Raw genomic sequence first — 27187 nt, 5'->3', positions numbered from 1 at the left:
AGACGGTACTGCAACTATCGACAAGTGGATACCAATTAGATCCGTTGGTGGTATCTTAACTTCATCGCGAATAAATCGTTCTACCTCCAGGGCCTTGGGTCGGGCAAAGTCGGAACAAAAGTTGAAACGTAATGTCTTCTTCCGATAGTTGTGCGCCATGGTGGTCTAGAAGGGAAAACGGCACTTACAGCGGCCGAAGTAAACACAAACACACCGTGCGCGCCTCGCCCGCAACGCTCTGGCGCGTGACCGCCTCGCAGCACTGCCGGCGGCAGACTGTGCGGTATGTTTGTTTTTCAGAACTGGAAAAACACGACCGTGACAGGATTCGAACCTGCAATCTTCGGATCCGAAGTCCGACGCCTTATCCATTAGGCCACACGGTCACTGACGACCAAGTACAACTTATATACGATTCATCTCGAAACGCTCACACCCCCTGAGGAATTGTGTTTTCGTTCCACACAGCCGCTGCCCCTTACTCTTTCCCACCCATTCGTTACATTCAACCTCTTACGAGACCGACCAAACATAGACAGGAAAACAAGACCACACACTTTGCGCAATCGGAATCGATGGCAGGGTGTCCCTCGCCGCATTTGCTACGATGGCCATTTGCTACTTCTGCAGAAGCGGCGGCGGCGACGACGACGACGACGACGACGACGACGACGACGACGACGACGACGACCGCGAGAGGCTCAGAGATTTGTGAGAAATACATCTATAAAATGTAATTCAGAATGCCTCGTCCCACCTTATGCCGTACCGCTTTGGCAAATGATTTATCAGCGCCATTCGCCTTAATCACATCTGAGAGTAATTCTTAATAAAACGCCTCTCGCTAATTGTTCGCCATCACAGATACTGTTTGCTATACGGCCATGACGCGCAACTGATTTCCAATATTCGTCTTCCTCCTGTGAGGATGGAACTCACGACTCCTGGTTTACTAGACCAGTGCTCTACCACTGAGCTAAAGAGGCGCGGCCTAGCGGAACTTTTGCGTACTTCGCCGCACGGTCGTCTGAATCATCAGACTTCAGCTGACAACACTTCATATTTTTGACTAATATTAGCAGCTATGGCGACCCATTACTGCTTGGCTACACATCTGACACGTAGCCGATGTTCTCTCCAAACAAAATCACCTGCACTTCAGAACATGACTTTCACATGTCTACAAAATCACCTTCACCTTCAAATACAGTTTTCTTGCGACTGATTGAGACGTAGGCAAATTTTAAAGTTGCTATTTCCATTACATCACGTTAATCAGAAAATCGGTAATTTACATCTGCAGTGGAGAAAAATTCCGTTCCGCCCAGCGAAGGGCTCGAACCCATGACTCTGTGATTAAGAGTCTCATGCTCTACCGACTGAGCTAGCCGTGCTGCCTCGTTGGGTACCTCCTGGGTAGCAGATCACACAGTACTCGTTTGGGTTGGTTGGTCCCATACAGAATCTCTCCATGCTGCCTAATGTTTTCCTAACGACACTCGTCACGTACTTCACTTTTATTTCATAATCATTTCTGAGAGGTAAAGGAATTGCATGACAATCTGCAGAGCTAGCGGCGTGAAAATTAACACACATACTTGACGTGACTCAAAAGCCGAACGAGTTACTTTCTGACGTTGTTTTAGATGTGCAAGTGCCAGTCAAACCGCGCGGTGAGGGCACTCTGCCGACCATTTCGCTAGTTAACACCGGTCTTCTTGTGTGTGTTTCAAGCTCAAGACCATCTCCAAGCACAAAATGGTCAACAGCAACATTCAGACGGTTTCGTACTGCACAATTGCTACATTAAAACGGTATGTTTGTTTCTCAGAACTGGAAAAACACGACCGTGACAGGATTCGAACCTGCAATCTTCGGATCCGAAGTCCGACGCCTTATCCATTAGGCCACACGGTCACTGACGACCAAGTATAACTTATATACGATTCATCTCGAAACGCTCACACCCCCTGAGGAATTGTGTTTTCGTTCCACACAGCCGCTGCCCCTTACTCTTTCCCACCCATTCGTTACATTCAACCTCTTACGATACCGACCAAACATAGACAGGAAAACAAGACCACACACTTTGCGCAATCGGAATCGATGGCAGGGTGTCCCTCGCCGCATTTGCTACGATGGCCATTTGCTAATTCTGCAGAAGCGGCGGCGGCGACGACGACGACGACGACGACGAAGACGTCGACCGCGGGAGGCTCAGAGATTTGTGAGAAATACATCTATAAAATGTAATTCAGAATGCCTCGTCCCACCTTACGCCGTACCGCTTTGGCAAATGCTTTATCAGCGCCATTCGCCTTAATCACATCTGAGAGTATTTCTTAATAAAACGCCTCTCGCTAATTGTTCGCCATCACAGATACTGTTTGCTATACGGCCATGACGCGCAACTGATTTCCAAAATTCGTCTTCCTCCTGTAAGGATGGAACTCACGAGTCCTGGTTTACTAGACCAGTGCTCTACCACTGAGCTAAAGAGGCGCGGCCTAGCGGAACTTTTGCGTACTTCGTCCGTACGGTCGTCTGAATCTTCAGACTTCAGCTGACAACACTTCATATTTTTCACTAATATTTGCAGCTATGGCGACCCATTACTGCTTGGATACACATCTGACACGTAGCCGATGTTCTCTCCAAACAAAATCACCTGCACTTCAGAACATGACTTTCACACATGTCTACAAAATCAACTTCACCTTCAAATACAGTTTTCTTGCGACTGATTGAGACGTAGGCAAATTTTAAAGTTGCTATTTCCATTACATCACGTTAATCAGAAAATCGGTAATTTACATCTGCAGTGGAGAAAAATTCCATTCCGCCCAGCGAAGGGCTCGAACCCACGACCCTGTCTCATGCTCTACCGACTGAGCTAGCCGTGCTGCCTCGTTGGGTACCTCCTGGGTAGCAGATCACACAGTACTCGTTTGGGTTGGTTGGTCCCATACAGAATCTCTCCATGCTGCCTAATGTTTTCCTAACGACACTCGTCACGTACTTCACTTTTATTTCATAATCATTTCTGAGAGGTAAAGGAATTGCATGACAATCTGCAGAGCTAGCGGCGTCAAAATTAACACACATACTTGACGTGACTCAAAAGCCGAACGAGTTACTTTCCGACGTTGTTTTAGATGTGCAAGTGCCAGTCAAACCTCGCGGTGAGGGCACTCTGCCGACCATTTCGCTACTTAAAACCGGTCTTCTTGTGTGTGTTTCAAGCTCAAGACCATCTCCAAGCACAAAATGGTCAACAGCAACATTCAGACGGTTTCGTACTGCACAATTGCTACATTAAAACGGTATGTTTGTTTCTCAGAACTGGAAAAAAACGACCGTGACAGGATTCGAACCTGCAATCTTCGGATCCGAAGTCCGACGCCTTATCCATTAGGCCACACGGTCACTGACGACCAAGTATAACTTATATACGATTCATCTCGAAACGCTCACACCCCCTGAGGAATTGTGTTTTCGTTCCACACAGCCGCTGCCCCTTACTCTTTCCCACCCATTCGTTACATTCAACCTCTTACGAGACCGACCAAACATAGACAGGAAAACAAGACCACACACTTTGCGCAATCGGAATCGATGGCAGGGTGTCCCTCGCCGCATTTGCTACGATGGCCATTTGCTACTTCTGCAGAAGCGGCGGCGGCGGCGACGACGACGACGAAGACGTCGACCTCGGGAGGCTCAGAGATTTGTGAGAAATACATCTATAAAATGTAATTCAGAATGCCTCGTCCCACCTTATGCCGTACCGCTTTGGCAAATGCTTTATCAGCGCCATTCGCCTTAATCACATCTGAGAGTAATTCTTAATAAAACGCCGCTCGCTAATTGTTCGCCATCACAGATACTGTTTGCTATACGGCCATGACGCGCAACTGATTTCCAAAATTCGTCTTCCTCCTGTGAGGATGGAACTCACGACTCCTGGTTTACTAGACCAGTGCTCTACCACTGAGCTAAAGAGGCGCGGCCTAGCGGAACTTTTGCGTACTTCGTCCGTACGGTCGTCTGAATCATCAGACTTCAGCTGACAACACTTCATATTTTTCACTAATATTTGCAGCTATGGCGACCCATTATTGCTTGGATACACATCTGACACGTAGCCGATGTTCTCTCCAAACAAAATCACCTGCACTTCAGAACATGACTTTCACACATGTCTACAAAATCACCTTCAAATACAGTTTTCTTGCGACTGATTGAGACGTAGGCAAATTTTAAAGTTGCTATTTCCATTACATCACGTTAATCAGAAAATCGGTAATTTACATCTGCAGTGGAAAAGAATTCCGTTCCGCCCAGCGAAGGGCTCGAACCCACGACCCTGTGATTAAGAGTCTCATGCTCTACCGACTGAGCTAGCCGTGCTGCCTCGTTGGATACCTCCTGGGTAGCAGATCACACAGTACTCGTTTGGGTTGGTTGGTCCCATACAGAATCTCTCCATGCTGCGTAATGTTTTCCTAACGACACTCGTCACGTACTTCACTTTTATTTCATAATCATTTCTGAGAGGTAAAGGAATTGCATGACAATCTGCAGAGCTAGCGGCGTCAAAATTAACACACATACTTGACGTGACTCAAAAGCCGAACGAGTTACTTTCCGACGTTGTTTTAGATGTGCAAGTGCCAGTCAAACCTCGCGGTGAGGGCACTCTGCCGACCATTTCGCTAGTTAACACCGGTCTTCTTGTGTGTGTTTCAAGCTCAAGACCATCTTCAAGCACAAAATGGTCAACAGCAACATTCAGACGGTTTCGTACTGCACAATTGCTACATTAAAACGGTATGTTTGTTTCTCAGAACTGGAAAAACACGACCGTGACAGGATTCGAACCTGCAATCTTCGGATCCGAAGTCCGACGCCTTATCCATTAGGCCACACGGTCACTGACGACCAAGTATAACTTATATACGATTCATCTCGAAACGCTCACACCCCCTGAGGAATTGTGTTTTCGTTCCACACAGCCGCTGCCCCTTACTCTTTCCCACCCATTCGTTACATTCAACCTCTTACGAGACCGACCAAACATAGACAGGAAAACAAGACCACACACTTTGCGCAATCGGAATCGATGGCAGGGTGTCCCTCGCCGCATTTGCTACGATGGCCATTTGCTAATTGACGACGACGACGACGAAGACGAAGACGACGACCGCGGGAGGCTCAGAGATTTGTGAGAAATACATCTATAAAATGTAATTCAGAATGCCTCGTCCCACCTTATGCCGTACCGCTTTGGCAAATGCTTTATCAGCGCCATTCGCCTTAATCACATCTGAGAGTAATTCTTAATAAAACGCCTCTCGCTAATTGTTCGCCATCACAGATACTGTTTGCTATACGGCCATGACGCGCAACTGATTTCCAAAATTCGTCTTCCTCCTGTGAGGATGGAACTCACGACTCCTGGTTTACTAGACCAGTGCTCTACCACTGAGCTAAAGAGGCGCGGCCTAGTGGAACTTTTGCGTACTTCGTCCGTACGGTCGTCTGAATCTTCAGACTTCAGCTGACAACACTTCATATTTTTCACTAATATTTGCAGCTATGGCGACCCATTACTGCTTGGATACACATCTGACACGTAGCCGATGTTCTCTCCAAACAAAATCACCTGCACTTCAGAACATGACTTTCACACATGTCTACAAAATCAACTTCACCTTCAAATACAGTTTTCTTGCGACTGATTGAGACGTAGGCAAATTTTAAAGTTGCTATTTCCATTACAACACGTTAATCAGAAAATCGGTAATTTACATCTGCAGTGGAGAAAAATTCCGTTCCGCCCAGCGAAGGGCTCGAACCCACGACCCTGTCTCATGCTCTACCGACTGAGCTAGCCGTGCTGCCTCGTTGGGTACCTCCTGGGTAGCAGATCACACAGTACTCGTTTGGGTTGGTTGGTCCCATACAGAATCTCTCCATGCTGCCTAATGTTTTCCTAACGACACTCGTCACGTACTTCACTTTTATTTCATAATCATTTCTGAGAGGTAAAGGAATTGCATGACAATCTGCAGAGCTAGCGGCGTCAAAATTAACACACATACTTGACGTGACTCAAAAGCCGAACGAGTTACTTTCCGACGTTGTTTTAGATGTGCAAGTGCCAGTCAAACCTCGCGGTGAGGGCACTCTGCCGACCATTTCGCTACTTAAAACCGGTCTTCTTGTGTGTGTTTCAAGCTCAAGACCATCTCCAAGCACAAAATGGTCAACAGCAACATTCAGACGGTTTCGTACTGCACAATTGCTACATTAAAACGGTATGTTTGTTTCTCAGAACTGGAAAAAAACGACCGTGACAGGATTCGAACCTGCAATCTTCGGATCCGAAGTCCGACGCCTTATCCATTAGGCCACACGGTCACTGACGACCAAGTATAACTTATATACGATTCATCTCGAAACGCTCACACCCCCTGAGGAATTGTGTTTTCGTTCCACACAGCCGCTGCCCCTTACTCTTTCCCACCCATTCGTTACATTCAACCTCTTACGAGACCGACCAAACATAGACAGGAAAACAAGACCACACACTTTGCGCAATCGGAATCGATGGCAGGGTGTCCCTCGCCGCATTTGCTACGATGGCCATTTGCTAATTCTGCAGAAGCGGCGGCGGCGGCGACGACGACGACGAAGACGTCGACCTCGGGAGGCTCAGAGATTTGTGAGAAATACATCTATAAAATGTAATTCAGAATGCCTCGTCCCACCTTATGCCGTACCGCTTTGGCAAATGCTTTATCAGCGCCATTCGCCTTAATCACATCTGAGAGTAATTCTTAATAAAACGCCGCTCGCTAATTGTTCGCCATCACAGATACTGTTTGCTATACGGCCATGACGCGCAACTGATTTCCAAAATTCGTCTTCCTCCTGTGAGGATGGAACTCACGACTCCTGGTTTACTAGACCAGTGCTCTACCACTGAGCTAAAGAGGCGCGGCCTAGCGGAACTTTTGCGTACTTCGTCCGTACGGTCGTCTGAATCATCAGACTTCAGCTGACAACACTTCATATTTTTCACTAATATTTGCAGCTATGGCGACCAATTATTGCTTGGATACACATCTGACACGTAGCCGATGTTCTCTCCAAACAAAATCACCTGCACTTCAGAACATGACTTTCACACATGTCTACAAAATCACCTTCAAATACAGTTTTCTTGCGACTGATTGAGACGTAGGCAAATTTTAAAGTTGCTATTTCCATTACATCACGTTAATCAGAAAATCGGTAATTTACATCTGCAGTGGAAAAGAATTCCGTTCCGCCCAGCGAAGGGCTCGAACCCACGACCCTGTGATTAAGAGTCTCATGCTCTACCGACTGAGCTAGCCGTGCTGCCTCGTTGGATACCTCCTGGGTAGCAGATCACACAGTACTCGTTTGGGTTGGTTGGTCCCATACAGAATCTCTCCATGCTGCGTAATGTTTTCCTAACGACACTCGTCACGTACTTCACTTTTATTTCATAATCATTTCTGAGAGGTAAAGGAATTGCATGACAATCTGCAGAGCTAGCGGCGTCAAAATTAACACACATACTTGACGTGACTCAAAAGCCGAACGAGTTACTTTCCGACGTTGTTTTAGATGTGCAAGTGCCAGTCAAACCTCGCGGTGAGGGCACTCTGCCGACCATTTCGCTAGTTAACACCGGTCTTCTTGTGTGTGTTTCAAGCTCAAGACCATCTTCAAGCACAAAATGGTCAACAGCAACATTCAGACGGTTTCGTACTGCACAATTGCTACATTAAAACGGTATGTTTGTTTCTCAGAACTGGAAAAACACGACCGTGACAGGATTCGAACCTGCAATCTTCGGATCCGAAGTCCGACGCCTTATCCATTAGGCCACACGGTCACTGACGACCAAGTATAACTTATATACGATTCATCTCGAAACGCTCACACCCCCTGAGGAATTGTGTTTTCGTTCCACACAGCCGCTGCCCCTTACTCTTTCCCACCCATTCGTTACATTCAACCTCTTACGAGACCGACCAAACATAGACAGGAAAACAAGACCACACACTTTGCGCAATCGGAATCGATGGCAGGGTGTCCCTCGCCGCATTTGCTACGATGGCCATTTGCTAATTGACGACGACGACGACGAAGACGAAGACCGCGGGAGGCTCAGAGATTTGTGAGAAATACATCTATAAAATGTAATTCAGAATGCCTCGTCCCACCTTATGCCGTACCGCTTTGGCAAATGCTTTATCAGCGCCATTCGCCTTAATCACATCTGAGAGTAATTCTTAATAAAACGCCTCTCGCTAATTGTTCGCCATCACAGATACTGTTTGCTATACGGCCATGACGCGCAACTGATTTCCAAAATTCGTCTTCCTCCTGTGAGGATGGAACTCACGACTCCTGGTTTACTAGACCAGTGCTCTACCACTGAGCTAAAGAGGCGCGGCCTAGCGGAACTTTTGCGTACTTCGTCCGTACGGTCGTCTGAATCTTCAGACTTCAGCTGACAACACTTCATATTTTTCACTAATATTTGCAGCTATGGCGACCCATTGCTGCTTGGATACACATCTGACACGTAGCCGATGTTCTCTCCAAACAAAATCACCTGCACTTCAGAACATGACTTTCACACATGTCTACAAAATCAACTTCACCTTCAAATACAGTTTTCTTGCGACTGATTGAGACGTAGGCAAATTTTAAAGTTGCTATTTCCATTACATCACGTTAATCAGAAAATCGGTAATTTACATCTGCAGTGGAGAAAAATTCCGTTCCGCCCAGCGAAGGGCTCGAACCCACGACCCTGTGATTAAGAGTCTCATGCTCTACCGACTGAGCTAGCCGTGCTGCCTCGTTGGGTACCTCCTGGGTAGCAGATCACACAGTACTCGTTTGGGTTGGTTGGTCCCATACAGAATCTCTCCATGCTGCCTAATGTTTTCCTAACGACACTCGTCACGTACTTCACTTTTACTTCATAATCATTTCTGAGAGGTAAAGGAATTGCATGACAATCTGCAGAGCTAGCGGCGTCAAAATTAACACACATACTTGACGTGACTCAAAAGCCGAACGAGTTACTTTCCGACGTTGTTTTAGATGTGCAAGTGCCAGTCAAACCTCGCGGTGAGGGCACTCTGCCGACCATTTCGCTAGTTAAAACCGGTCTTCTTGTGTGTGTTTCAAGCTCAAGACCATCTCCAAGCACAAAATGGTCAACAGCAACATTCAGACGGTTTCGTACTGCACAATTGCTACATTAAAACGGTATGTTTGTTTCTCAGAACTGGAAAAACACGACCGTGACAGGATTCGAACCTGCAATCTTCGGATCCGAAGTCCGACGCCTTATCCATTAGGCCACACGGTCACTGACGACCAAGTATAACTTATATACGATTCATCTCGAAACGCTCACACCCCCTGAGGAATTGTGTTTTCGTTCCACACAGCCGCTGCCCCTTACTCTTTCCCACCCATTCGTTACATTCAACCTCTTACGAGACCGACCAAACATAGACAGGAAAACAAGACCACACACTTTGCGCAATCGGAATCGATGGCAGGGTGTCCCTCGCCGCATTTGCTACGATGGCCATTTGCTAATTCTGCAGAAGCGGCGGCGGCGACGACGACGACGACGACGACGACGAAGACGTCGACCGCGGGAGGCTCAGAGATTTGTGAGAAATACATCAATAAAATGTAATTCAGAATGCCTCGTCCCACCTTATGCCGTACCGCTTTGGCAAATGCTTTATCAGCGCCATTCGCCTTAATCACATCTGAGAGTAATTCTTAATAAAACGCCTCTCGCTAATTGTTCGCCATCACAGATACTGTTTGCTATACGGCCATGACGCGCAACTGATTTCCAAAATTCGTCTTCCTCCTGTGAGGATGGAACTCACGACTCCTGGTTTACTAGACCAGTGCTCTACCACTGAGCTAAAGAGGCGCGGCCTAGCGGAACTTTTGCGTACTTCGTCCGTACGGTCGTCTGAATCATCAGACTTCAGCTGACAACACTTCATATTTTTCACTAATATTTGCAGCTATGGCGACCCATTACTGCTTGGATACACATCTGACACGTAGCCGATGTTCTCTCCAAACAAAATCACCTGCACTTCAGAACATGACTTTCACACATGTCTACAAAATCACCTTCACCTTCAAATACAGTTTTCTTGCGACTGATTGAGACGTAGGCAAATTTTAAAGTTGCTATTTCCATTACATCACGTTAATCAGAAAATCGGTAATTTACATCTGCAGTGGAGAAAAATTCCGTTCCGCCCAGCGAAGGGCTCGAACCCATGACCCTGTGATTAAGAGTCTCATGCTCTACCGACTGAGCTAGCCGTGCTGCCTCGTTGGGTACCTCCTGGGTAGCAGATCACACAGTACTCGTTTGGGTTGGTTGGTCCCATACAGAATCTCTCCATGCTGCCTAATGTTTTCCTAACGACACCTGTCACGTACTTCACTTTTATTTCATAATCATTTCTGAGAGGTAAAGGAATTGCATGACAATCTGCAGAGCTAGCGGCGTTAAAATTAACACACATACTTGACGTGACTCAAAAGCCGAACGAGTTACTTTCCGACGTTGTTTTAGATGTGCAAGTGCCAGTCAAACCTCGCGGTGAGGGCACTCTGCCGACCATTTCGCTAGTTAACACCGGTCTTCTTGTGTGTGTTTCAAGCTCAAGACCATCTCCAAGCACAAAATGGTCAACAGCAACATTCAGACGGTTTCGTACTGCACAATTGCTACATTAAAACGGTATGTTTGTTTCTCAGAACTGGAAAAACACGACCGTGACAGGATTCGAACCTGCAATCTTCGGATCCGAAGTCCGACGCCTTATCCATTAGGCCACACGGTCACTGACGACCAAGTATAACTTATATACGATTCATCTCGAAACGCTCACACCCCCAGAGGAATTGTGTTTTCGTTCCACACAGCCGCTGCCCCTTACTCTTTCCCACCCATTCGTTACATTCAACCTCTTACGAGACCGACCAAACATAGACAGGAAAACAAGACCACACACTTTGCGCAATCGGAATCGATGGCAGGGTGTCCCTCGCCGCATTTGCTACGATGGCCATTTGCTACTTCTGCAGAAGCGGCGGCGGCGGCGACGACGACGACGACGACGACGACGACGACGACGACGACGACCGCGAGAGGCTCAGAGATTTGTGAGAAATACATAAAATGTAATTCAGAATGCCTCGTCCCACCTTATGCCGTACCGCTTTGGCAAATGATTTATCAGCGCCATTCGCCTTAATCACATCTGAGAGTAATTCTTAATAAAACGCCTCTCGCTAATTGTTCGCCATCACAGATACTGTTTGCTATACGGCCATGACGCGCAACTGATTTCCAAAATTCGTCTTCCTCCTGTGAGGATGGAACTCACGACTCCTGGTTTACTAGACCAGTGCTCTACCACTGAGCTAAAGAGGCGCGGCCTAGCGGAACTTTTGCGTACTTCGCCGCACGGTCGTCTGAATCATCAGACTTCAGCTGACAACACTTCATATTTTTGACTAATATTAGCAGCTATGGCGACCCATTACTGCTTGGCTACACATCTGACACGTAGCCGATGTTCTCTCCAAACAAAACCACCTGCACTTCAGAACATGACTTTCACATGTCTACAAAATCACCTTAACCTTCAAATACAGTTTTCTTGCGACTGATTGAGACGTAGGCAAATTTTAAAGTTGCTATTTCCATTACATCACGTTAATCAGAAAATCGGTAATTTACATCTGCAGCGGAGAAAAATTCCGTTCCGCCCAGGGTAGGGCTCGAACCCACGACCCTACGATTAAGAGTCTCATGCTCTACCGACTGAGCTAGCCGTGCTGCCTCGTTGGGTACCTCCTGGGTAGCAGATCACACAGTACTCGTTTGGGTTGGTTGGTCCCATACAGAATCTCTCCATGCTGCCTAATGTTTTCCTAACGACACTCGTCACGTACTTCACTTTTATTTCATAATCATTTCTGAGAGGTAAAGGAATTGCATGACAATCTGCAGAGCTAGCGGCGTCAAAATTAACACACATACTTGACGTGACTCAAAAGCCGAACGAGTTACTTTCCGACGTTGTTTTAGATGTGCAAGTGCCAGTCAAACCTCGCGGTGAGGGCACTCTGCCGACCATTTCGCTAGTTAAAACCGGTCTTCTCGTGTGTGTTTCAAGCTCAAGACCATCTCCAAGCACAAAATGGTCAACAGCAACATTCAGACGGTTTCGTACTGCACAATTGCTACATTAAAACGGTATGTTTGTTTCTCAGAACTGGAAAAACACGACCGTGACAGGATTCGAACCTGCAATCTTCGGATCCGAAGTCCGACGCCTTATCCATTAGGCCACACGGTCACTGACGACCAAGTATAACTTATATACGATTCATCTCGAAACGCTCACACCCCCTGAGGAATTGTGTTTTCGTTCCACACAGCCGCTGCCCCTTACTCTTTCCCACCCATTCGTTACATTCAACCTCTTACGAGACCGACCAAACATAGACAGGAAAACAAGACCACACACTTTGCGCAATCGGAATCGATGGCAGGGTGTCCCTCGCCGCATTTGCTACGATGGCCATTTGCTAATTGACGACGACGACGACGAAGACGAAGACGACGACCGCGGGAGGCTCAGAGATTTTTGAGAAATACATCTATAAAATGTAATTCAGAATGCCTCGTCCCACCTTACGCCGTACCGCTTTGGCAAATGCTTTATCAGCGCCATTCGCCTTAATCACATCTGAGAGTATTTCTTAATAAAACGCCTCTCGCTAATTGTTCGCCATCACAGATACTGTTTGCTATACGGCCATGACGCGCAACTGATTTCCAAAATTCGTCTTCCTCCTGTGAGGATGGAACTCACGAGTCCTGGTTTACTAGACCAGTGCTCTACCACTGAGCTAAAGAGGCGCGGCCTAGCGGAACTTTTGCGTACTTCGTCCGTACGGTCGTCTGAATCTTCAGACTTCAGCTGACAACACTTCATATTTTTCACTAATATTTGCAGCTATGGCGACCCATTACTGCTTGGATACACATCTGACACGTAGCCGATGTTCTCTCCAAACAAAATCACCTGCACTTCAGAACATGACTTTCACACATGTCTACAAAATCAACTTCACCTTCAAATACAGTTTTCTTGCGACTGATTGAGACGTAGGCAAATTTTAAAGTTGCTATTTCCATTACATCACGTTAATCAGAAAATCGGTAATTTACATCTGCAGTGGAGAAAAATTCCATTCCGCCCAGCGAAGGGCTCGAACCCACGACCCTGTCTCATGCTCTACCGACTGAGCTAGCCGTGCTGCCTCGTTGGGTACCTCCTGGGTAGCAGATCACACAGTACTCGTTTGGGTTGGTTGGTCCCATACAGAATCTCTCCATGCTGCCTAATGTTTTCCTAACGACACTCGTCACGTACTTCACTTTTATTTCATAATCATTTCTGAGAGGTAAAGGAATTGCATGACAATCTGCAGAGCTAGCGGCGTCAAAATTAACACACATACTTGACGTGACTGAAAAGCCGAACGAGTTACTTTCCGACGTTGTTTTAGATGTGCAAGTGCCAGTCAAACCTCGCGGTGAGGGCACTCTGCCGACCATTTCGCTAGTTAAAACCGGTCTTCTTGTGTGTGTTTCAAGCTCAAGACCATCTCCAAGCACAAAATGGTCAACAGCAACATTCAGACGGTTTCGTACTGCACAATTGCTACATTAAAACGGTATGTTTGTTTCTCAGAACTGGAAAAACACGACCGTGACAGGATTCGAACCTGGAATCTTCGGATCCGAAGTCCGACGCCTTATCCATTAGGCCACACGGTCACTGACGACCAAGTATAACTTATATACGATTCATGTCGAAACGCTCTCACCCCCTGAGCAATTGTGTTTTCGTTCCACACAGCCGCTGCCCCTTACTCTTTCCCACCCATTCGTTACATTCAACCTCTTACGAGACCGACCAAACATAGACAGGAAAACAAGACCACACACTTTGCGCAATCGGAATCGATGGCAGGGTGTCCCTCGCCGCATTTGCTACGATGGCCATTTGCTAATTCTGCAGAAGCGGCGGCGGCGACGACGACGACGACGACGAAGACGTCGACCGCGGGAGGCTCAGAGATTTGTGAGAAATACATCTATAAAATGTAATTCAGAATGCCTCGTCCCACCTTACGCCGTACCGCTTTGGCAAATGTTACCTAGGAGTCATCATTGATGAGAAATGGAACTTCGGAAAACACATTGAAACTGTAACCCAAAAAGCTCTGCAAATATTAAACAACCTCATTTCCATAGGACATAAAAGATTTCACCTACCTCCACATCTCATTAAACTCTATCACAATAGTATCCTAACTTCAGTAGTGGGTTACGGCTCCGGGGTCTGGGCGCACAGACTCACGAGGGTTGTGCCCGCCATGGCAGTGAGAAGGGTTCAGAGAAGCATGGTTCTAAGATCTGTGGGCGCTTATAGAACATCTCCAGGAGGGGCCCTATTAGTGATAATGGGGCTCTGCCCACTTGACATCAAGATTAGGGAGCAAGCAGCCTGGTATTGGGCAAAAAAAGGGAACCAGGGGAAAATAGAAGAAATCATGGGTGTGAGGGTAGAGGACAAAAGGGGGATTAGAAGAAGGGGGGAAGAACTTTGGCAGGGGTCCTGGGAGACAGAAGAAACCGGTCGCAGAACCTTTCAGTTCTTGCTGAACGTGAGGGAGCGCTTAGAAATGAAGTACTTTCAGCCAACACGGGGACTGATCCATTTTCTCACTGGTCATGGACCCTACCCGACATACTTATGTCGGTTTGGGAAGAGGGCTACGCCAGCGTGTGACTGTGGCGCGCCGGAAGGCACTCCGGATCATGTGATTTACGAGTGCCCTCTCTTCAATGATGTAGCGACTACACTTCGAGACGGACTACCGAACCATGACACGTATCAACTCCTCAGACGTGAAGACACTTTTCAGATGATTAATACTCTGGCCAACGAGGTATCACGGAAAGTGTTAAATGAATATCTGAGGGAGATTAACTAAGAATTTGAAAATGAACACCGATATTGTCTAGATCCCTTTTCCCATACCGCCAGCGCGCGGACTGGCCGACTTCACATCACAGTTGGGATCCGCCGCGCGCAGGATTAGGGGGAGGAGGGGTTAATCACACCGACTTAGAGATGCACCAGATTTGACTTAGGATAAGTTAGCTCCGTAGGACTTAGAATAGGATATTATGTTAGGTTATGGAACTGCAGCGAGTTAACATCTTGGCCAGCCCAGTGCCGGGGGCAAGCTCTTTGGGGTTAGCCCGAAGAGCAAGGCTTGCAAAGTAGGTTTATATATTCTACTGGCACATATGTGACGCTGCAGGTGTAGAAATTAGAAATTAGTGATAGTAATAGTTTCTTAAGTAGTAGGGATATATAGTATAATGCCCATTGTTGTAGTAACCTGTAGCACATCATTATTTGTAGCATGCTGCATGAAACAATAATAAATGTATTAATATTACGACCCACTAATGCTATTAAGGAAGTGGGTTAATATTGTATAATTATTATTATTAATGATGAATAAAGGTTTTTTTTTTTTTTAAAAAAAAAAAAAAAAAAAATGTTTTATCAGCGCCATTCGCCTTAATCACATCTGAGAGTATTTCTTAATAAAACGCCTCTCGCTAATTGTTCGCCATCACAGATACTGTTTGCTATACGGCCATGACGCGCAACTGATTTCCAAAATTCGTCTTCCTCCTGTGAGGATGGAACTCACGAGTCCTGGTTTACTAGACCAGTGCTCTACCACTGAGCTAAAGAGGCGCGGCCTAGCGGAACTTTTGCGTACTTCGTCCGTACGGTCGTCTGAATCTTCAGACTTCAGCTGACAACACTTCATATTTTTCACTAATATTTGCAGCTATGGCGACCCATTACTGCTTGGATACACATCTGACACGTAGCCGATGTTCTCTCCAAACAAAATCACCTGCACTTCAGAACATGACTTTCACACATGTCTACAAAATCAACTTCACCTTCAAATACAGTTTTCTTGCGACTGATTGAGACGTAGGCAAATTTTAAAGTTGCTATTTCCATTACATCACGTTAATCAGAAAATCGGTAATTTACATCTGCAGTGGAGAAAAATTCCATTCCGCCCAGCGAAGGGCTCGAACCCACGACCCTGTCTCATGCTCTACCGACTGAGCTAGCCGTGCTGCCTCGTTGGGTACCTGCTGGGTAGCAGATCACACAGTACTCGTTTGGGTTGGTTGGTCCCATACAGAATCTCTCCATGCTGCCTAATGTTTTCCTAACGACACTCGTCACGTACTTCACTTTTATTTCATAATCATTTCTGAGAGGTAAAGGAATTGCATGACAATCTGCAGAGCTAGCGGCGTCAAAATTAACACACATACTTGACGTGACTCAAAAGCCGAACGAGTTACTTTCCGACGTTGTTTTAGATGTGCAAGTGCCAGTCAAACCTCGCGGTGAGGGCACTCTGCCGACCATTTCGCTAGTTAAAACCGGTCTTCTCGTGTGTGTTTCAAGCTCAAGACCATCTCCAAGCACAAAATGGTCAACAGCAACATTCAGACGGTTTCGTACTGCACAATTGCTACATTAAAACGGTATGTTTGTTTCTCAGAACTGGAAAAACACGACCGTGACAGGATTCGAACCTGCAATCTTCGGATCCGAAGTCCGACGCCTTATCCATTAGGCCACACGGTCACTGACGACCAAGTATAACTTATATACGATTCATCTCGAAACGCTCACACCCCCTGAGGAATTGTGTTTTCGTTCCACACAGCCGCTGCCCCTTACTCTTTCCCACCCATTCGTTACATTCAACCTCTTACGAGACCGACCAAACATAGACAGGAAAACAAGACCACACACTTTGCGCAATCGGAATCGATGGCAGGGTGTCCCTCGCCGCATTTGCTACGATGGCCATTTGCTAATTGACGACGACGACGACGAAGACGAAGACGACGACCGCGGGAGGCTCAGAGATTTGTGAGAAATACATCTATAAAATGTAATTCAGAATGCCTCGTCCCACCTTATGCCGTACCGCTTTGGCAAATGCTTTATCAGCGCCATTCGCCTTAATCACATCTGAGAGTAATTCTTAATAAAACGCCTCTCGCTAATTGTTCGCCATCACAGATACTGTTTGCTATACGGCCATGACGCGCAACTGATTTCCAAAATTCGTCTTCCTCCTGTGAGGATGGAACTCACGACTCCTGGTTTACTAGACCAGTGCTCTACAACTGAGCTAAAGAGGCGCGGCCTAGCGGAACTTTTGCGTACTTCGTCCGTACGGTCGTCTGAATCTTCAGACTTCAGCTGACAACACTTCATATTTTTCACTAATATTTGCAGCTATGGCGACCCATTACTGCTTGGATACACATCTGACACGTAGCCGATGTTCTCTCCAAACAAAATCACCTGCACTTCAGAACATGACTTTCACACATGTCTACAAAATCAACTTCACCTTCAAATACAGTTTTCTTGCGACTGATTGAGACGTAGGCAAATTTTAAAGTTGCTATTTCCATTACATCACGTTAATCAGAAAATCGGTAATTTACATCTGCAGTGGAGAAAAATTCCGTTCCGCCCAGCGAAGGGCTCGAACCCACGACCCTGTGATTAAGAGTCTCATGCTCTACCGACTGAGCTAGCCGTGCTGCCTCGTTGGGTACCTCCTGGGTAGCAGATCACACAGTACTCGTTTGGGTTGGTTGGTCCCATACAGAATCTCTCCATGCTGCCTAATGTTTTCCTAACGACACTCGTCGCGTACTTCACTTTTATTTCATAATCATTTCTGAGAGGTAAAGGAATTGCATGACAATCTGCAGAGCTAGCGGCGTCAAAATTAACACACATACTTGACGTGACTGAAAAGCCGAACGAGTTACTTTCCGTCGTTGTTTTAGATGTGCAAGTGCCAGTCAAACCTCGCGGTGAGGGCACTCTGCCGACCATTTCGCTAGTTAAAACCGGTCTTCTTGTGTGTGTTTCAAGCTCAAGACCATCTCCAAGCACAAAATGGTCAACAGCAACATTCAGACGGTTTCGTACTGCACAATTGCTACATTAAAACGGTATGTTTGTTTCTCAGAACTGGAAAAACACGACCGTGACAGAATTCGAACCTGCAATCTTCGGATCCGAAGTCCGACGCCTTATCCATTAGGCCACACGGTCACTGACGACCAAGTATAACTTATATACGATTCATCTCGAAACGCTCACACCCCCTGAGGAATTGTGTTTTCGTTCCACACAGCCGCTGCCCCTTACTCTTTCCCACCCATTCGTTACATTCAACCTCTTACGAGACCGACCAAACATAGACAGGAAAACAAGACCACACACTTTGCGCAATCGGAATCGATGGCAGGGTGTCCCTCGCCGCATTTGCTACGATGGCCATTTGCTAATTCTGCAGAAGCGGCGGCGGCGACGACGACGACGACGAAGACGTCGACCGCGGGAGGCTCAGAGATTTGTGAGAAATACATCTATGAAATGTAATTCAGAATGCCTCGTCCCACCTTATGCCGTACCGCTTTGGCAAATGCTTTATCAGCGCCATTCGCCTTAATCACATCTGAGAGTAATTCTTAATAAAAAGCCTCTCGCTAATTGTTCGCCATCACAGATACTGTTTGCTATACGGCCATGACGCGCAACTGATTTCCAAAATTCGTCTTCCTCCTGTGAGGATGGAACTCACGACTCCTGGTTTACTAGACCAGTGCTCTACCACTGAGCTAAAGAGGCGCGGCCTAGAGGAACTTTTGCGTACTTCGTCCGTACGGTCGTCTGAATCATCAGACTTCAGCTGACAACACTTCATATTTTTCACTAATATTTGCAGCTATGGCGACCCATTACTGCTTGGCTACACATCTGACACGTAGCCGATGTTCTCTCCAAACAAAATAACCTGCACTTCAGAACATGACTTTCACACATGTCTACAAAATCAACTTCACCTTCAAATACAGTTTTCTTGCGACTGATTGAGACGTAGGCAAATTTTAAAGTTGCTATTTCCATTACATCACGTTAATCAGAAAATCGGTAATTTACATCTGCAGTGGAGAAAAATTCCGTTCCGCCCAGCGAAGGGCTCGAACCCACGACCCTGTGATTAAGAGTCTCATGCTCTACCGACTGAGCTAGCCGTGCTGCCTCGTTGGGTACCTGCTGGGTAGCAGATCACACAGTACTCGTTTGGGTTGGTTGGTCCCATACAGAATCTCTCCATGCTGCCTAATGTTTTCCTAACGACACTCGTCACGTACTTCACTTTTATTTCATAATCATTTCTGAGAGGTAAAGGAATTGCATGACAATCTGCAGAGCTAGCGGCGTCAAAATTAACACACATACTTGACGTGACTCAAAAGCCGAACGAGTTACTTTCCGACGTTGTTTTAGATGTGCAAGTGCCAGTCAAACCTCGCGGTGAGGGCACTCTGCCGACCATTTCGCTAGTTAACACCGGTCTTCTTGTGTGTGTTTCAAGCTCAAGACCATCTCCAAGCACAAAATGGTCAACAGCAACATTCAGACGGTTTCGTACTGCACAATTGCTACATTAAAACGGTATGTTTGTTTCTCAGAACTGGAAAAACACGACCGTGACAGGATTCGAACCTGCAATCTTCGGATCCGAAGTCCGACGCCTTATCCATTAGGCCACACGGTCCCTGACGACCAAGTATAACTTATATACGATTCATCTCGAAACGCTCACACCCCCAGATCAATTGTGTTTTCGTTCCACACAGCCGCTGCCCCTTACTCTTTCCCACCCATTCGTTACATTCAACCTCTTACGAGACCGACCAAACATAGACAGGAAAACAAGACCACACACTTTGCGCAATCGGAATCGATGGCAGGGTGTCCCTCGCCGCATTTGCTACGATGGCCATTTGCTAATTCTGCAGAAGCGGCGGCGGCGACGACGACGACGACCGCGAGAGGCTCAGAGATTTGTGAGAAATACATCTATAAAATGTAATTCAGAATGCCTCGTCCCACCTTATGCCGTACCGCTTTGGCAAATGCTTTATCAGCGCCATTCGCCTTAATCACATCTGAGAGTAATTCTTAATAAAACGCCTCTCGCTAATTGTTCGCCATCACAGATACTGTTTGCTATACGGCCATGACGCGCAACTGATTTCCAAAATTCGTCTTCCTCCTGTGAGGATGGAACTCACGACTCCTGGTTTACTACACCAGTGCTCTACCACTGAGCTAAAGAGGCGCGGCCTAGCGGAACTTTTGCGTACTTCGCCGCACGGTCGTCTGAATCATCAGACTTCAGCTGACAACACTTCATATTTTTCACTAATATTTGCAGCTATGGCGACCCATTACTGCTTGGCTACACATCTGACACGTAGCCGATGTTCTCTCCAAACAAAACCACCTGCACTTCAGAACATGACTTTCACATGTCTACAAAATCACCTTCACCTTCAAATACAGTTTTCTTGCGACTGATTGAGACGTAGGCAAATTTTAAAGTTGCTATTTCCATTACATCACGTTAATCAGAAAATCGGTAATTTACATCTGCAGTGGAGAAAAATTCCGTTCCGCCCAGCGAAGGGCTCGAACCCACGACCCTGTGATTAAGAGTCTCATGCTCTACCGACTGAGCTAGCCGTGCTGCCTCGTTGGATACCTCCTGGGTAGCAGATCACACAGTACTCGTTTGGGTTGGTTGGTCCCATACAGAATCTCTCCATGCTGCCTAATGTTTTCCTAACGACACTCGTCACGTACTTCACTTTTATTTCATAATCATTTCTGAGAGGTAAAGGAATTGCATGACAATCTGCAGAGCTAGCGGCGTCAAAATTAACACACATACTTGACGTGACTCAAAAGCCGAACGAGTTACTTTCCGACGTTGTTTTAGATGTGCAAGTGCCAGTCAAACCTCGCGGTGAGGGCACTCTGCCGATCATTTCGCTAGTTAACACCGGTCTTCTTGTGTGTGTTTCAAGCTCAAGACCATCTTCAAGCACAAAATGGTCAACAGCAACATTCAGACGGTTTCATACTGCACAATTGCTACATTAAAACGGTATGTTTGTTTCTCAGAACTGGAAAAACACGACCGTGACAGGATTCGAACCTGCAATCTTCGGATCCGAAGTCCGACGCCTTATCCATTAGGCCACACGGTCACTGACGACCAAGTATAACTTATATACGATTCATCTCGAAACTCTCACACCCCCCTGAGGAATTGTGTTTTCGTTCCACACAGCCGCTGCCCCTTACTCTTTCCCACCCATTCGTTACATTCAACCTCTTACGAGACCGACCAAACATAGACAGGAAAACAAGACCACACACTTTGCGCATCGGAATCGATGGCAGGGTGTCCCTCGCCGCATTTGCTACGATGGCCATTTGCTAATTCTGCAGAAGCGGCGGCGGCGACGACGACGACGACCGCGAGAGGCTCAGAGATTTGTGAGAAATACATCTATAAAATGTAATTCAGAATGCCTCGTCCCACCTTATGCCGTACCGCTTTGGAAAATGCTTTATCAGCGCCATTCGCCTTAATCACATCTGAGAGTAATTCTTAATAAAACGGCTCTCGCTAATTGTTCGCCATCACAGATACTGTTTGCTATACGGCCATGACGCGCAACTGATTTCCAAAATTCGTCTTCCTCCTGTGAGGATGGAACTCACGACTCCTGGTTTACTAGACCAGTGTTCTACAACTGAGCTAAAGAGGCGCGGCCTAGCGGAACTTTTGCGTACTTCGTCCGTACGGTCGTCTGAATCTTCAGACTTCAGCTGACAACACTTCATATTTTTCACTAATATTTGCAGCTATGGCGACCCATTACTGCTTGGATACACATCTGACACGTAGCCGATGTTCTCTCCAAACAAAATCACCTGCACTTCAGAACATGACTTTCACACATGTCTACAAAATCAACTTCACCTTCAAATACAGTTTTCTTGCGACTGATTGAGACGTAGGCAAATTTTAAAGTTGCTATTTCCATTACATCACGTTAATCAGAAAATCGGTAATTTACATCTGCAGTGGAGAAAAATTCCGTTCCGCCCAGCGAAGGGCTCGAACCCACGACCCTGTGATTAAGAGTCTCATGCTCTACCGACTGAGCTAGCCGTGCTGCCTCGTTGGGTACCTCCTGGGTAGCAGATCACACAGTACTCGTTTGGGTTGGTTGGTCCCATACAGAATCTCTCCATGCTGCCTAATGTTTTCCTAACGACACTCGTCGCGTACTTCACTTTTATTTCATAATCATTTCTGAGAGGTAAAGGAATTGCATGACAATCTGCAGAGCTAGCGGCGTCAAAATTAACACACATACTTGACGTGACTGAAAAGCCGAACGAGTTACTTTCCGTCGTTGTTTTAGATGTGCAAGTGCCAGTCAAACCTCGCGGTGAGGGCACTCTGCCGACCATTTCGCTAGTTAAAACCGGTCTTCTTGTGTGTGTTTCAAGCTCAAGACCATCTCCAAGCACAAAATGGTCAACAGCAACATTCAGACGGTTTCGTACTGCACAATTGCTACATTAAAACGGTATGTTTGTTTCTCAGAACTGGAAAAACACGACCGTGACAGGATTCGAACCTGCAATCTTCGGATCCGAAGTCCGACGCCTTATCCATTAGGCCACACGGTCACTGACGACCAAGTATAACTTATATACGATTCATCTCGAAACGCTCACACCCCCTGAGGAATTGTGTTTTCGTTCCACACAGCCGCTGCCCCTTACTCTTTCCCACCCATTCGTTACATTCAACCTCTTACGAGACCGACCAAACATAGACAGGAAAACAAGACCACACACTTTGCGCAATCGGAATCGATGGCAGGGTGTCCCCCGCCGCATTTGCTACGATGGCCATTTGCTAATTCTGCAGAAGCGGCGGCGGCGACGACGACGACGACGAAGACGTCGAGCGCGGGAGGCTCAGAGATTTGTGAGAAATACATCTATGAAATGTAATTCAGAATGCCTCGTCCCACCTTATGCCGTACCGCTTTGGCAAATGCTTTATCAGCGCCATTCGCCTTAATCACATCTGAGAGTAATTCTTAATAAAAAGCCTCTCGCTAATTGTTCGCCATCACAGATACTGTTTGCTATACGGCCATGACGCGCAACTGATTTCCAAAATTCGTCTTCCTCCTGTGAGGATGGAACTCACGACTCCTGGTTTACTAGACCAGTGCTCTACCACTGAGCTAAAGAGGCGCGGCCTAGAGGAACTTTTGCGTACTTCGTCCGTACGGTCGTCTGAATCATCAGACTTCAGCTGACAACACTTCATATTTTTCACTAATATTTGCAGCTATGGCGACCCATTACTGCTTGGATACACATCTGACACGTAGCCGATGTTCTCTCCAAACAAAATAACCTGCACTTCAGAACATGACTTTCACACATGTCTACAAAATCAACTTCACCTTCAAATACAGTTTTCTTGCGACTGATTGAGACGTAGGCAAATTTTAAAGTTGCTATTTCCATTACATCACGTTAATCAGAAAATCGGTAATTTACATCTGCAGTGGAGAAAAATTCCGTTCCGCCCAGCGAAGGGCTCGAACCCACGACCCTGTGATTAAGAGTCTCATGCTCTACCGACTGAGCTAGCCGTGCTGCCTCGTTGGGTACCTGCTGGGTAGCAGATCACACAGTACTCGTTTGGGTTGGTTGGTCCCATACAGAATCTCTCCATGCTGCCTAATGTTTTCCTAACGACACTCGTCACGTACTTCACTTTTATTTCATAATCATTTCTGAGAGGTAAAGGAATTGCATGACAATCTGCAGAGCTAGCGGCGTCAAAATTAACACACATACTTGACGTGACTCAAAAGCCGAACGAGTTACTTTCCGTCGTTGTTTTAGATGTGCAAGTGCCAGTCAAACCTCGCGGTGAGGGCACTCTGCCGACCATTTCGCTAGTTAAAACCGGTCTTCTTGTGTGTGTTTCAAGCTCAAGACCATCTCCAAGCACAAAATGGTCAACAGCAACATTCAGACGGTTTCGTACTGCACAATTGCTACATTAAAACGGTATGTTTGTTTCTCAGAACTGGAAAAACACGACCGTGACAGAATTCGAACCTGCAATCTTCGGATCCGAAGTCCGACGCCTTATCCATTAGGCCACACGGTCACTGACGACCAAGTATAACTTATATACGATTCATCTCGAAACGCTCACACCCCCTGAGGAATTGTGTTTTCGTTCCACACAGCCGCTGCCCCTTACTCTTTCCCACCCATTCGTTACATTCAACCTCTTACGAGACCGACCAAACATAGACAGGAAAACAAGACCACACACTTTGCGCAATCGGAATCGATGGCAGGGTGTCCCTCGCCGCATTTGCTACGATGGCCATTTGCTAATTCTGCAGAAGCGGCGGCGGCGACGACGACGACGACGAAGACGTCGACCGCGGGAGGCTCAGAGATTTGTGAGAAATACATCTATGAAATGTAATTCAGAATGCCTCGTCCCACCTTATGCCGTACCGCTTTGGCAAATGCTTTATCAGCGCCATTCGCCTTAATCACATCTGAGAGTAATTCTTAATAAAAAGCCTCTCGCTAATTGTTCGCCATCACAGATACTGTTTGCTATACGGCCATGACGCGCAACTGATTTCCAAAATTCGTCTTCCTCCTGTGAGGATGGAACTCACGACTCCTGGTTTACTAGACCAGTGCTCTACCACTGAGCTAAAGAGGCGCGGCCTAGAGGAACTTTTGCGTACTTCGTCCGTACGGTCGTCTGAATCATCAGACTTCAGCTGACAACACTTCATATTTTTCACTAATATTTGCAGCTATGGCGACCCATTACTGCTTGGCTACACATCTGACACGTAGCCGATGTTCTCTCCAAACAAAATAACCTGCACTTCAGAACATGACTTTCACACATGTCTACAAAATCAACTTCACCTTCAAATACAGTTTTCTTGCGACTGATTGAGACGTAGGCAAATTTTAAAGTTGCTATTTCCATTACATCACGTTAATCAGAAAATCGGTAATTTACATCTGCAGTGGAGAAAAATTCCGTTCCGCCCAGCGAAGGGCTCGAACCCACGACCCTGTGATTAAGAGTCTCATGCTCTACCGACTGAGCTAGCCGTGCTGCCTCGTTGGGTACCTGCTGGGTAGCAGATCACACAGTACTCGTTTGGGTTGGTTGGTCCCATACAGAATCTCTCCATGCTGCCTAATGTTTTCCTAACGACACTCGTCACGTACTTCACTTTTATTTCATAATCATTTCTGAGAGGTAAAGGAATTGCATGACAATCTGCAGAGCTAGCGGCGTCAAAATTAACACACATACTTGACGTGACTCAAAAGCCGAACGAGTTACTTTCCGACGTTGTTTTAGATGTGCAAGTGCCAGTCAAACCTCGCGGTGAGGGCACTCTGCCGACCATTTCGCTAGTTAACACCGGTCTTCTTGTGTGTGTTTCAAGCTCAAGACCATCTCCAAGCACAAAATGGTCAACAGCAACATTCAGACGGTTTCGTACTGCACAATTGCTACATTAAAACGGTATGTTTGTTTCTCAGAACTGGAAAAACACGACCGTGACAGGATTCGAACCTGCAATCTTCGGATCCGAAGTCCGACGCCTTATCCATTAGGCCACACGGTCCCTGACGACCAAGTATAACTTATATACGATTCATCTCGAAACGCTCACACCCCCAGATCAATTGTGTTTTCGTTCCACACAGCCGCTGCCCCTTACTCTTTCCCACCCATTCGTTACATTCAACCTCTTACGAGACCGACCAAACATAGACAGGAAAACAAGACCACACACTTTGCGCAATCGGAATCGATGGCAGGGTGTCCCTCGCCGCATTTGCTACGATGGCCATTTGCTAATTCTGCAGAAGCGGCGGCGGCGACGACGACGACGACCGCGAGAGGCTCAGAGATTTGTGAGAAATACATCTATAAAATGTAATTCAGAATGCCTCGTCCCACCTTATGCCGTACCGCTTTGGCAAATGCTTTATCAGCGCCATTCGCCTTAATCACATCTGAGAGTAATTCTTAATAAAACGCCTCTCGCTAATTGTTCGCCATCACAGATACTGTTTGCTATACGGCCATGACGCGCAACTGATTTCCAAAATTCGTCTTCCTCCTGTGAGGATGGAACTCACGACTCCTGGTTTACTACACCAGTGCTCTACCACTGAGCTAAAGAGGCGCGGCCTAGCGGAACTTTTGCGTACTTCGCCGCACGGTCGTCTGAATCATCAGACTTCAGCTGACAACACTTCATATTTTTGACTAATATTAGCAGCTATGGCGACCCATTACTGCTTGGCTACACATCTGACACGTAGCCGATGTTCTCTCCAAACAAAACCACCTGCACTTCAGAACATGACTTTCACATGTCTACAAAATCACCTTCACCTTCAAATACAGTTTTCTTGCGACTGATTGAGACGTAGGCAAATTTTAAAGTTGCTATTTCCATTACATCACGTTAATCAGAAAATCGGTAATTTACATCTGCAGTGGAGAAAAATTCCGTTCCGCCCAGCGAAGGGCTCGAACCCACGACCCTGTGATTAAGAGTCTCATGCTCTACCGACTGAGCTAGCCGTGCTGCCTCGTTGGATACCTCCTGGGTAGCAGATCACACAGTACTCGTTTGGGTTGGTTGGTCCCATACAGAATCTCTCCATGCTGCCTAATGTTTTCCTAACGACACTCGTCACGTACTTCACTTTTATTTCATAATCATTTCTGAGAGGTAAAGGAATTGCATGACAATCTGCAGAGCTAGCGGCGTCAAAATTAACACACATACTTGACGTGACTCAAAAGCCGAACGAGTTACTTTCCGACGTTGTTTTAGATGTGCAAGTGCCAGTCAAACCTCGCGGTGAGG

The 27187-nt window shown here is 46.6% G+C and overlaps 37 non-coding genes across 37 annotated transcripts; all 37 read right to left on the bottom strand.

The window, feature by feature from the left end:
- Positions 1–313: 313 nt before the first annotated feature.
- On the bottom strand, positions 314–386 carry Trnar-ucg (transfer RNA arginine (anticodon UCG)). The gene has a single exon. It is a non-coding gene; the product is annotated as a tRNA-Arg (tRNA).
- Positions 387–914: 528 nt separating this feature from the next.
- Trnat-agu (transfer RNA threonine (anticodon AGU)) lies at positions 915–986 on the bottom strand. The gene has a single exon. It is a non-coding gene; the product is annotated as a tRNA-Thr (tRNA).
- Positions 987–1844: 858 nt separating this feature from the next.
- On the bottom strand, positions 1845–1917 carry Trnar-ucg (transfer RNA arginine (anticodon UCG)). Its single transcript has one exon. It is a non-coding gene; the product is annotated as a tRNA-Arg (tRNA).
- A 1436-nt stretch (positions 1918–3353) lies between these two features.
- Trnar-ucg (transfer RNA arginine (anticodon UCG)) lies at positions 3354–3426 on the bottom strand. Its single transcript has one exon. It is a non-coding gene; the product is annotated as a tRNA-Arg (tRNA).
- A 507-nt stretch (positions 3427–3933) lies between these two features.
- Trnat-agu (transfer RNA threonine (anticodon AGU)) lies at positions 3934–4005 on the bottom strand. The gene has a single exon. It is a non-coding gene; the product is annotated as a tRNA-Thr (tRNA).
- Positions 4006–4337: 332 nt separating this feature from the next.
- Trnak-cuu (transfer RNA lysine (anticodon CUU)) lies at positions 4338–4410 on the bottom strand. The gene has a single exon. It is a non-coding gene; the product is annotated as a tRNA-Lys (tRNA).
- Positions 4411–4860: 450 nt separating this feature from the next.
- Positions 4861–4933, bottom strand: Trnar-ucg (transfer RNA arginine (anticodon UCG)). Its single transcript has one exon. It is a non-coding gene; the product is annotated as a tRNA-Arg (tRNA).
- A 494-nt stretch (positions 4934–5427) lies between these two features.
- On the bottom strand, positions 5428–5499 carry Trnat-agu (transfer RNA threonine (anticodon AGU)). Its single transcript has one exon. It is a non-coding gene; the product is annotated as a tRNA-Thr (tRNA).
- Positions 5500–6350: 851 nt separating this feature from the next.
- On the bottom strand, positions 6351–6423 carry Trnar-ucg (transfer RNA arginine (anticodon UCG)). The gene has a single exon. It is a non-coding gene; the product is annotated as a tRNA-Arg (tRNA).
- A 507-nt stretch (positions 6424–6930) lies between these two features.
- Trnat-agu (transfer RNA threonine (anticodon AGU)) lies at positions 6931–7002 on the bottom strand. Its single transcript has one exon. It is a non-coding gene; the product is annotated as a tRNA-Thr (tRNA).
- Positions 7003–7334: 332 nt separating this feature from the next.
- Trnak-cuu (transfer RNA lysine (anticodon CUU)) lies at positions 7335–7407 on the bottom strand. The gene has a single exon. It is a non-coding gene; the product is annotated as a tRNA-Lys (tRNA).
- Positions 7408–7857: 450 nt separating this feature from the next.
- On the bottom strand, positions 7858–7930 carry Trnar-ucg (transfer RNA arginine (anticodon UCG)). Its single transcript has one exon. It is a non-coding gene; the product is annotated as a tRNA-Arg (tRNA).
- Positions 7931–8418: 488 nt separating this feature from the next.
- Positions 8419–8490, bottom strand: Trnat-agu (transfer RNA threonine (anticodon AGU)). The gene has a single exon. It is a non-coding gene; the product is annotated as a tRNA-Thr (tRNA).
- A 338-nt stretch (positions 8491–8828) lies between these two features.
- Positions 8829–8901, bottom strand: Trnak-cuu (transfer RNA lysine (anticodon CUU)). The gene has a single exon. It is a non-coding gene; the product is annotated as a tRNA-Lys (tRNA).
- Positions 8902–9351: 450 nt separating this feature from the next.
- Positions 9352–9424, bottom strand: Trnar-ucg (transfer RNA arginine (anticodon UCG)). Its single transcript has one exon. It is a non-coding gene; the product is annotated as a tRNA-Arg (tRNA).
- A 516-nt stretch (positions 9425–9940) lies between these two features.
- On the bottom strand, positions 9941–10012 carry Trnat-agu (transfer RNA threonine (anticodon AGU)). Its single transcript has one exon. It is a non-coding gene; the product is annotated as a tRNA-Thr (tRNA).
- Positions 10013–10873: 861 nt separating this feature from the next.
- Positions 10874–10946, bottom strand: Trnar-ucg (transfer RNA arginine (anticodon UCG)). Its single transcript has one exon. It is a non-coding gene; the product is annotated as a tRNA-Arg (tRNA).
- Positions 10947–11467: 521 nt separating this feature from the next.
- On the bottom strand, positions 11468–11539 carry Trnat-agu (transfer RNA threonine (anticodon AGU)). Its single transcript has one exon. It is a non-coding gene; the product is annotated as a tRNA-Thr (tRNA).
- An 858-nt stretch (positions 11540–12397) lies between these two features.
- On the bottom strand, positions 12398–12470 carry Trnar-ucg (transfer RNA arginine (anticodon UCG)). The gene has a single exon. It is a non-coding gene; the product is annotated as a tRNA-Arg (tRNA).
- A 1417-nt stretch (positions 12471–13887) lies between these two features.
- Positions 13888–13960, bottom strand: Trnar-ucg (transfer RNA arginine (anticodon UCG)). Its single transcript has one exon. It is a non-coding gene; the product is annotated as a tRNA-Arg (tRNA).
- A 2856-nt stretch (positions 13961–16816) lies between these two features.
- Positions 16817–16889, bottom strand: Trnar-ucg (transfer RNA arginine (anticodon UCG)). The gene has a single exon. It is a non-coding gene; the product is annotated as a tRNA-Arg (tRNA).
- A 904-nt stretch (positions 16890–17793) lies between these two features.
- Trnak-cuu (transfer RNA lysine (anticodon CUU)) lies at positions 17794–17866 on the bottom strand. Its single transcript has one exon. It is a non-coding gene; the product is annotated as a tRNA-Lys (tRNA).
- A 450-nt stretch (positions 17867–18316) lies between these two features.
- Positions 18317–18389, bottom strand: Trnar-ucg (transfer RNA arginine (anticodon UCG)). Its single transcript has one exon. It is a non-coding gene; the product is annotated as a tRNA-Arg (tRNA).
- A 507-nt stretch (positions 18390–18896) lies between these two features.
- Positions 18897–18968, bottom strand: Trnat-agu (transfer RNA threonine (anticodon AGU)). The gene has a single exon. It is a non-coding gene; the product is annotated as a tRNA-Thr (tRNA).
- Positions 18969–19306: 338 nt separating this feature from the next.
- On the bottom strand, positions 19307–19379 carry Trnak-cuu (transfer RNA lysine (anticodon CUU)). The gene has a single exon. It is a non-coding gene; the product is annotated as a tRNA-Lys (tRNA).
- A 450-nt stretch (positions 19380–19829) lies between these two features.
- On the bottom strand, positions 19830–19902 carry Trnar-ucg (transfer RNA arginine (anticodon UCG)). Its single transcript has one exon. It is a non-coding gene; the product is annotated as a tRNA-Arg (tRNA).
- Positions 19903–20804: 902 nt separating this feature from the next.
- Trnak-cuu (transfer RNA lysine (anticodon CUU)) lies at positions 20805–20877 on the bottom strand. The gene has a single exon. It is a non-coding gene; the product is annotated as a tRNA-Lys (tRNA).
- A 450-nt stretch (positions 20878–21327) lies between these two features.
- Positions 21328–21400, bottom strand: Trnar-ucg (transfer RNA arginine (anticodon UCG)). The gene has a single exon. It is a non-coding gene; the product is annotated as a tRNA-Arg (tRNA).
- A 905-nt stretch (positions 21401–22305) lies between these two features.
- Trnak-cuu (transfer RNA lysine (anticodon CUU)) lies at positions 22306–22378 on the bottom strand. The gene has a single exon. It is a non-coding gene; the product is annotated as a tRNA-Lys (tRNA).
- Positions 22379–22828: 450 nt separating this feature from the next.
- On the bottom strand, positions 22829–22901 carry Trnar-ucg (transfer RNA arginine (anticodon UCG)). The gene has a single exon. It is a non-coding gene; the product is annotated as a tRNA-Arg (tRNA).
- A 507-nt stretch (positions 22902–23408) lies between these two features.
- Positions 23409–23480, bottom strand: Trnat-agu (transfer RNA threonine (anticodon AGU)). Its single transcript has one exon. It is a non-coding gene; the product is annotated as a tRNA-Thr (tRNA).
- Positions 23481–23818: 338 nt separating this feature from the next.
- Trnak-cuu (transfer RNA lysine (anticodon CUU)) lies at positions 23819–23891 on the bottom strand. Its single transcript has one exon. It is a non-coding gene; the product is annotated as a tRNA-Lys (tRNA).
- A 450-nt stretch (positions 23892–24341) lies between these two features.
- Positions 24342–24414, bottom strand: Trnar-ucg (transfer RNA arginine (anticodon UCG)). Its single transcript has one exon. It is a non-coding gene; the product is annotated as a tRNA-Arg (tRNA).
- Positions 24415–24921: 507 nt separating this feature from the next.
- Positions 24922–24993, bottom strand: Trnat-agu (transfer RNA threonine (anticodon AGU)). The gene has a single exon. It is a non-coding gene; the product is annotated as a tRNA-Thr (tRNA).
- Positions 24994–25331: 338 nt separating this feature from the next.
- Trnak-cuu (transfer RNA lysine (anticodon CUU)) lies at positions 25332–25404 on the bottom strand. The gene has a single exon. It is a non-coding gene; the product is annotated as a tRNA-Lys (tRNA).
- Positions 25405–25854: 450 nt separating this feature from the next.
- On the bottom strand, positions 25855–25927 carry Trnar-ucg (transfer RNA arginine (anticodon UCG)). The gene has a single exon. It is a non-coding gene; the product is annotated as a tRNA-Arg (tRNA).
- Positions 25928–26829: 902 nt separating this feature from the next.
- Positions 26830–26902, bottom strand: Trnak-cuu (transfer RNA lysine (anticodon CUU)). The gene has a single exon. It is a non-coding gene; the product is annotated as a tRNA-Lys (tRNA).
- Between the last annotated feature and the right edge of the window lie 285 nt (positions 26903–27187).

Source organism: Schistocerca gregaria, chromosome 3, assembly GCF_023897955.1.
Source record: "Schistocerca gregaria isolate iqSchGreg1 chromosome 3, iqSchGreg1.2, whole genome shotgun sequence".
In the NCBI taxonomy this organism is placed as follows: domain Eukaryota; kingdom Metazoa; phylum Arthropoda; class Insecta; order Orthoptera; family Acrididae; genus Schistocerca; species Schistocerca gregaria.
This window is presented reverse-complemented; position numbering and strand designations above follow the sequence as displayed.